General features: G+C 49.2%; 1 protein-coding gene across 1 annotated transcript in view; it reads left to right on the top strand.

The window, feature by feature from the left end:
* Positions 1–1,427: 1,427 nt before the first annotated feature.
* BANF2 (BANF family member 2) overlaps positions 1,428–8,677 on the top strand; it is a 34,359-nt gene continuing 27,109 nt past the window's right edge. The window contains exon 1 of the mRNA XM_012475206.2: positions 1,428–1,515. The gene's annotated coding sequence lies outside the window, so the exon portion shown is untranslated. The remainder of the gene's footprint in view (positions 1,516–8,677) is intronic.

Genomic DNA, 8,677 nt, shown 5'->3' with positions numbered 1-8,677 from the left:
TCCTGTGGGTCCTCTGGGACATGGTGCAGAACATGCCTCCAAGTTATTCCACCTGAGCAGGGAGGGAGCTGGGGTATTTATCCACCAACTGCTAATAGTCATTGAATGAGGACATTCCTGGGAGGCTTTAATTTCTGGAACTTGCAGCTGCCCTTCCTGTAGGCAGGGTGGACTCCAGCAGCTGGAGAAAGCCCCCAAGCAAAGATATGCAGGTACTGACAGCTGGGAGTCAGGCTACCTTTGTACAATGAAGTTGCAAGGCTAAGAGGGTATGGGCAGGGCACTGACAATGTCAGCCCAGAGAGCTCAGCCAGCTTTGGCCCCAAAGCTACAGCTCCTGTTTATTCTCCAGCAACCCCTGAATACTGCCATCAGCTGGCAATACTATTGCAGGATCAAACCTAAGAGACCAGCACCCTTACATGTTCTTAAAGTGTGTAGTCCCAGAGCAAGCAGCCCCAACGTCACCTAGGAACTTGTAAGAAATGTGAATTATTGGGTTCTACCTGACACCTACTGAATCAGAAAGTCTGGCAGTGGGGCCTAGGAATCTGTATTTTAACAAGTCTTCCAGGTCATTCTAATGCAACCTGAAGTTTAAGAGCCACTGTCTTGGACTCTAAAATTTAGGGCAACCCAACAGTTTCCAAAGCAAAGCCATTTGCTCTTGGTTAGAACTCCTCCGCCCCCAATCCCAAGCACCAACAGCAAAAGTGGATGGGGCCTCCAGAAGCATGTGATACTTTGCCCCCTTTTTTGAGTTTTTCTTTTCTTTTTAGGCTTAGTAAATATACATTGTACCAAGTTATCAATTACCAACAATGGAAAGTAGCCCGGGCATATATACTATAAAAGATAACCCAAAAGACACCTGTGTTGAATTTAACTTGAAGGTGGGAGGATTTATGTTTCTGCTTGTTTTCCTGAACTAATATTTAAGTTAATTCTTTTGCCTTGAGTCCCTACCAGATGGGCAGTAGGGGGGAAGTCACGGGTGTATCAGTAGAGGAAAAACCTTCCCTGGGATTTTAAGTCTATCACAGAAGATGTACAAGGAGCTGGGGGTACCCGCGAAAGTCACTGTGTGGGGGAAAACTATGAAGGATGTGCTTGGTTTAACTGAACTGACCCAGGCCAGGTGAGAATAGGAATATGGCAGCAAGTGGCAGCAGATGGATCCATAAGCAGTCTTCCAGGCTGATGTGCTCCGTACAGCAGACACCCCTCACTCCTTCCAGCAACCCCAGCTGAGAACAGCACCTAGACAGGCTCATTTCTTCTGGAGAGGCTCTTCTTGCTCCTGCTCTGCCCTGTGCCCTGATGCCAGCAGCCACAGCAGCCCTTCTTGTTCCCACCCCCAACCTGTGGCGTGACATCACAATGTAGTCCATTCAGGATCTTGAGACTGATTTGCCCCATGGGCCTAGGACATAAGTTCAGCCTCTGGCCTGCAGTTCCAGAGCCAAGGTAACTAGGACGAACTGCCGGCCGCCACTGGCTTATCAGGAGCACCTGGTGAGTATTCAGAACTGCCCCAAGCAGCATGGAAGGAGATACAGCCAATAGCTGGCTGGCTTAGCACTTTGGGATCTCATTCTCACACAGGTTTAGATGGGCCAAACTGGTGGCCGGGGGTTTGCCGGGACAAGCCCCAGACTCTTCCTAGGAAAGCTGACTCACCTGATGGACACACCCATTCCAAGCGTCCTGCTGGGTCACCATCTGCGGGAGGTGGTACTCTAGTTTCCCCTAAGACTCGGCTTACCACCTGCACCAGCTCCCTGAGCAAAGGTCACCTGTGTTCTTAATAGACAGGGCAGAGAGGCCAGGCTCTCAGATAGCAAATTCACTGGAGCATCACTTCTAGCCCTAATTGAGGTAGGGACAGCCATTGGCCAAATGACACACCACATAGCAGCAAGAGCAGAGGTAGCTGGCGCAGCCACTGTGCAGCCACCTCCCATCCAGAATGTGTACGATGGCCCTTGCTTTCTGTAAAAGGCCTTCCTACTTTGGGTGTTTTTAAATCTACCTCCTGGTGACCCTCCGGTATATATATAATTGGTTCCTTTCCTTTGGGACAGTAAGAGAGCTTTGGGATGGTGACGGGAAATGAGTAGATGGATTAGGACACCAGGAAAGTGGGCAAAATCTAAGATGGAGGGGGCGGGGACAGAGGCTACAGCCAGCTCTCAAAGAGGATGCTGGGCCACCCGCACTCGGTCGAGGGTGCTTTGAGGCCCAAGGCCTTCTACATCAAATAGTGGGGACCCACTCTGGGCCCCAGGAGGCACAGCCACCTCCCCACCACAGCTCATTCCTGTTTCCCCGCGGTCTGTCCATGGTCCATTCACCATCTCTGAGTGCCAACACGTCCACACAACTGTAGCAACATCCCTTCTCTCACACAGGAGTGGCTTCTGTAGGGACCCTTTGATTTTGAGAAGGCTCCTGGCTCACCCTGACTGTAAGGTAGAAAGAGAGGTGGGGGTGGGTGATAAGAGAAATCTCTTACCCTTAGGCTTTGCCAGCCCTCCTTAGTCTTAAATGTGATGGGCTGAAGCTAACCTCTGCTTCACACACAAGTCCAAGATGCCAGTGGTTCACCAAGCATGGTAAGAACATTTTAGCCCATCTTAGGCGTCACTGGAAAAGGAAAAAAAAAAAACAGTAGAGGGGACAGCGTGAGAGCAACCTGTGGTCCCCGACCTGCAGCAGGTTCAATTTGGAGAGAAGAAAGGGAGCAAACGCTGCACTTTCTGTGCCAGACCCTCCACCTGCGTGATTGCTGGCTTTTATTTTTCTTTTTTCTCTCTTTTTTTTTTTTGAGACAGAATCTCACTCTGTTGCCAGGCTGGAGTGCAGTGGTGCAATCTAGGCTCACTGCAACCTCCGCCTCTGGGGTTCAAGCGATTCTCCTGCCTCAGCCTCCTGAGTAGGTGGTACTACAGGTGTGCGCCGCCACACCCTGCTAATTTTTGTATTTTTACTAGTGACGGGGTTTTGCCATGTTGGTCAGGATGGTCTTGATCTCTTAGCCTCATGATCCTACCACCTCGGCTTCCCAAAGTGCTGGGATTACAGGCGTGAGCCACTGCGCCTGGCCGTTATTGCTCTTAATTCTGACCTCTGTGAAGTAGGTGTTCTCAGGTTCATTCTACAGACATGGAAACTGAAGACTGTTCTATGCTGGGCTCCACATTAAAGAGAGACATTAACCTGGAACATGCATTCACTCGCTATCGACCGTCTCCAAAATTAGAGCTCTCTGAAAAGAGAATGGGCTGCTTTGCAAGGCAGCGAGAGTATGCAGGCCAGGGCTCTTCGGTCAGCATAGAAAGGAACAGGATTCTTGTGATCAGTTGGGAGCTGGACCAAGAGATCTTTACAGGCTGTTCCCAAATCCATGATTGTAGGATTCTGGGTCTTAATAGTTTGCCCACCATCTGCGATTGAACCCAGATGGTCACGCCTTTAAAGGGGCTGCAAACTTTCTATTAGGCAGGGAGAGCTAGAAGGAACCATAGAGATCAGCTGCTGGCCCCAGGTAGGAAAGAGAAACCCAGGCTGGTTGAGGGAGTTTTCCGAGGCTCCAGAGCCAATTTGCAGAGTTAACCTGTGTTGACTGAACAAATGGAGGAGCCAGGCCTGAGTGCTGATCAGACGTCTCTGTGCCCATCTCTCTTGTTCACCTGGCTCTCTCCCATCAAGGTTATGATTCAGCCACCATTTATGGAGTGCCTACTGCATGCCGAGTGTTTCTAGAGATGATTTCACTTACTCCTCCCCAACTCCACGAGGTGGGTGCCATCGCCATGTTTCTCAGATAAGCATGGTTAGGTAACCGCCCCAGAGGTTCAGGTACTTGTAGAGATGCCACAAATACTAAATGACAAAGCAGGTCTTGCTAATCCCAAGGAAAACTTATGTCTCCATCTGCCGCCTCCCAGCTTGTGCGAGGAAGCACTTTCCTTTCTTATCTTTTCCGTAAGACAAACTGCCATCGATGTGCCAAGCTCCACGGTGGCTATTTCCAGCTCCTCCTGGACACTGTCCTGACAGATGCTGAACTCCCTGTGGGCCTGCTTGGTTTGCTGGCCTTGCCCCTCGCTCTGACGGGACGAGATGGAGCAACGTCTATACACAGCAGATGTTATGCACAGAGGAAGAAAATCTGCTAATCGAAAGCAGCTTCGGCTAATTGTGGTACTCTCCCTTCTGCGTGGTGCCCTGAAATAGTAGCCACGCTCTGTTCTTTTTTCACAACAGGGAGCCCCAATTGGCAATTTAAATGAGGTTGCAAAGAAGTCAGTTACACAGACCTCTGCTGCCAGTTTCCATGGGTGAGGCCTTGCTGATGCTCCTTGGATAAGACCTGTATGCAACTGTCTGTGGACTTGGCTTCTTGCTGTGGATAATTTGGACTCACTGTTGGGCTGGAAGAGCCTCATTTAACCCCAGGGAGAACTAGAACCTCCAGAAACTTAATGGAGTACTAAGCCCAAGAGCACATGGTCTGACCTTGAACTCTGGTTCTGACCTGCTTCTGATTTATTCTATAGCCATCTCAGCCAACAGAACTTTCTTCTGTCATGGGAATATTCTATCTCTGTGTTGTACAATATGATAGCCACGAGCCACACAAGGCCACTGGGCACTTGGAATGCAGCCAGTGGGACTGAGGAGCTGCACTTGTTTAAATGGCAGCTTAGATTACACAGCCGTGGGTGGCCGGTGGCTGGTGTGCTGGACGCTGCCACTCTGGGCCCTGCTGACTTTTGTGACTTCATCTCTGATCTCATTCCCCTCCCCTGGCTTTCTCCTTCCCTCTGCCTTCACTCCCAGACCTCCTGCACTTCTCGATTTTTGCATTTGCTGTTCTCTCTGCTGGTATCACTTTTTCCTCTGATCATTTTATGGTTTGCCCTTGTTCAACAGGAGGGCCTTGGATCAAGTGCATGTCTTTAGAAAGACCGTCCCTATTTTATCGAATAGTGCCCCCAGCCCCACTCCAATTTCTCCTTATGTCTCTGAAGTTATCATGTTTGTGGGTTTTCTTGTCTACTGCCCTCTCCCTGGGTAAGAATACCAGTTTCACCAGAGCAGGGATGCGATCTGTCCTCTCCCATTCCAGCTCTGTGTCTGGAACAGCACCTGACAGACAGAAAGTGCTCAGCACGGTGCCCAGGGCACGTGAACACCCTGCAGAACAGCCCCCACTTCAGTGAGGAGGAAAGGCAGTCACGGCCCCAGGAATTTCTGCTGTTTGACAAAATAACATGAGTACAGCGGCCTAGAACAGCAAAGATTTGTGATTTGTCCCAATTCTCTGGGTCTGGAATGTGAGCAGAACTCAGTTCCACATTGTGTCAGTGAGGGTTACTCGGCTGGGGGCTGGGCTGGACAGGGTGTGTTTTCCTTTCTCCCATGTATCCCTGGATAAGGGTTTGTGGTCCTCTGTGGCACTACTCCTGTGAGGGCCCATGGGCACCCAGAGTGCCCGAGTCCTGCCTGGGACATGCCCCTCACTGCTGCATGCCTGAGGGAACTATTGAGAGGTGCAGAAAGCCACATGGGTCTGTACTTAGGAAAAAGCCACCCAACTGGCAAGTGGTGGCATTGATGAGGTTGAAGGGGCTCGAAGGTTGATCAAATCCAGAGTCAGCACAGACGGACACCAAGAGTGACAGGCTGAAGGGTGAAGGGAAAGGAAGGTCCCTGGAGCCAAGTACACACTTTAAATCCAGGGAGAAATGGTGGGTCAGAGCTGGGGCGTGCTGATGTGAGGGTGATAGTTAAAGCGACATTACCTTTGAGACCCTCATTAGTCTGGGCATTTCATATGAGCTCATTCTAAGCCACTCAGTGATCCAGCTCAGGGATGATCATGATCCATATAGATCAAGAAGAGAAAAGTAGCTGTTGGTTAGTTGGCTGAAGTCACAGGTATGAGCTAAACACGAAGGATTTAAGCTCTGGCTCTTATCCTGGCCAAGTATATAATCTTGGGCATGCTACTAAACTGTCTAAGTCTCCATTTCCTCATCTGGCAAATGGGGCTCAGATATGTTCCCACAGCATAGCTTTGTTACGAGGATTAAATAAGGTGTCTGTGAATTAACAAGACACCCAGCCCATCCGTGGTAGTGGATCCTTATGTGATGGTGGGAATGGAGAGGTGGGAACGATCCACCAAGTAAAGGACAAAGCCATGATCAAACGCAGGTCCAGCCGGCTGCACAGCGGTTCCTCCTGCCTCCTCACTGCCACTAAGAGAGGGGTAGCATTCAATGAGCAGATGGCAGTGGCTCAGAGTGCAGATCAGTGCAAAGGGCTCTCTCAAGTCTTCTCTGCAAAGGAGAAGGGATGGCATACGTGTGTCTTTGGTCATTTCCAGGTGACTATCCAAAGTCCATGCAGGAAAGTAGATGCTGTGGGCAGGGTGGAATATGCATATCGAAAGGTCTAGAGAAGAGCCAGGACCCCAGACGTAACTGACCAACATCTAAATGCCACCAACACTCAAGGGCCATGCAGTGGGAAGAGACCAGGGACTACATTTTGGCACTTTCAGATGGGTTTGCAAGCACTGGAAATCAAACCTTCACCAGGAGATGCCTTTGAGATGAAAATCCCAGCAGGGATCTCAGGGAAGATGCTGGGAGTAGCGTGTGGCCCCTGAGTAGGAAGGTGGAAGTACAGCAGAATGGCAGTCCCTGTTTGTAGACGTTCTTCACGGGGCAGGTCAGAACATGTCCCAGGGAAACCACATCCAAGGTTCAAGATGAGAACCACCTGACTCATTTTTTTTTTTTTTTTTGAGTCTGAGTTTTGCTCTTGTTGTCCAGGCTGGAGTGCAATGGCATGATCTTGGCTCACTGCAACTTCTGCCTCCCAGGTTCAAGCTATTCTCCTGACTCAGCTTCCCGAGAAGCTGGGATTACAGGCATGTGCCACCACGCCCAGCTGTTTTTTTTGTATTTAGTAGAGATGGGGTTTCATCATGTTAGTCAGGCTGGTCTCAAACTCCTGACCTCAGCTGATCTGCCCACTTTGGCCTCCCAAAGTGCTGGGATTACTGGCGTGTACCACTGAGCCCACCCCAGCCAAGATTGTTTCCTAAGAATCAAAACTGGACTACGGCTGAGTATGGTGGCTCACACCTGTAATCCCAGCACTTTGGGAGGCTGAGGCAGGTAGATGACTTGAGGTCAGGAGTTTGAGACCAGCTTGGTCAACATGGCAAAACCCTGTCTCTACTAAAAATAATAATAATAATAATGAAAAGCATTAGGCAGGTGCTGTGGTACATGCCTGTAATCCCAGCTACTCAGGAGGCTGAGTCAGGAGACTCATTTGAACCCAGGACGTGGAGGTTGCAGTGAACTGAGATCATGCCACTGCCCTCCAGCCTGGGTGACAGAGTGATGCATCTCAAAACAAAAACAAACCAACAAACAAACCCTTGACTACAGAGGCTGGTAACCTGAGATCTCTGATCCACAAAAGCCTGAAATATGATGTCAAATTGTATTTATATGTGCAAGGGGGCATTTTTCTTGAAGGAAGGTCTATGGCAGGAGAGGCAAACTGTGGTATGGCTTTGTTTTGTTGGGTCCACATAGCATTATAAATATTTGAATGACTTCCCAACATTTAAAAATTGGCTACTGGTACGGACAAATCTAAATGTTGGGCTTCTCTTGAAAAGACTCACAAGATCTGGTCACATGGGACCCACATTCCAGAAACAGGGGACCTCCTTTAGATGGGGTGTGGGAGCCCAGTCAGCTACATGGTCCACAGCATTTTTGTGACCTCCCTGGTGGATGTCCAATGTTAGTCCTTATTTATCCACAGCCTTGCACTGTTTTCTTCACTGTTTTATTTTTTAAATTTGCCTGGTCCCTCTGGCTTTTTCATTTGCAACCCATGATTTGAACTTTTAATTGATGCTCAAAGGGTGGCTGATTTCAAGAAGGTCATTGAAACTGAGATCTTTTTTTCCAGCTTAAACTCTTTCCCAACAATCCAGAGTTGAAACTGACCCTTAGTAGAGGCAGAACACCATCCTGCTCAGGCCTGGAAGCACAGATGCTTTCCCTCCAAAGGAATGTGTGTATGCTTTTGTCCAAGGGCACATTTACAAATGGCAAGCTTATCTTCTGATGCCATAAAACACCAAAAGCTGTGTAGAAATTACTGAAACTCCTATCTGAAGTCTCTGCAAGATACTGCTCAGGTGATAATGCAATCACTGAAAGCAATGACAATCTGGGAAATCCTTTCTTTACAACCTTGATAATTTGGCTTTGAATGGAGACAAATACGACAGATGGAACTCTTGCTCAGACCCCTTTTCTGAAGCCAGAGCCAGCAAGGCTAGTGATTTTCTTTGGAAAGGGTCTTAAGTAGGTCTTTGCATTTGGGAAGATCAGGCAAGTCTCTTAGAGCCGATTTCTGAATGGAGACTCACAGATGCACATAGTCACACCCTCACAGCCAGAGACATGTGGACCTGGAGGGCTGGAGGGACTCAGCTGCCTTGGTTCTTAGGAGGCTTCAGAACCCCCGTGCTGAGGCCCAGCCGGCGAGGGCAGGACACACACACACACACACACACACACACACACACACACACAAAATGTGAGAGCAGAGGATTCAAGGAAAGTTAAAT

The sequence above is a fragment of the Aotus nancymaae genome, unplaced genomic scaffold, assembly GCF_030222135.1.
Source record: "Aotus nancymaae isolate 86718 unplaced genomic scaffold, 86718_ANA_hifiasm-v0.15.2.pri h1tg000001l, whole genome shotgun sequence".
NCBI classification, from domain to species: Eukaryota; Metazoa; Chordata; class Mammalia; order Primates; family Aotidae; genus Aotus; species Aotus nancymaae.
Note: the sequence above shows the minus strand (reverse complement) of the source record. Positions and strands in the feature narration are given on the sequence as shown.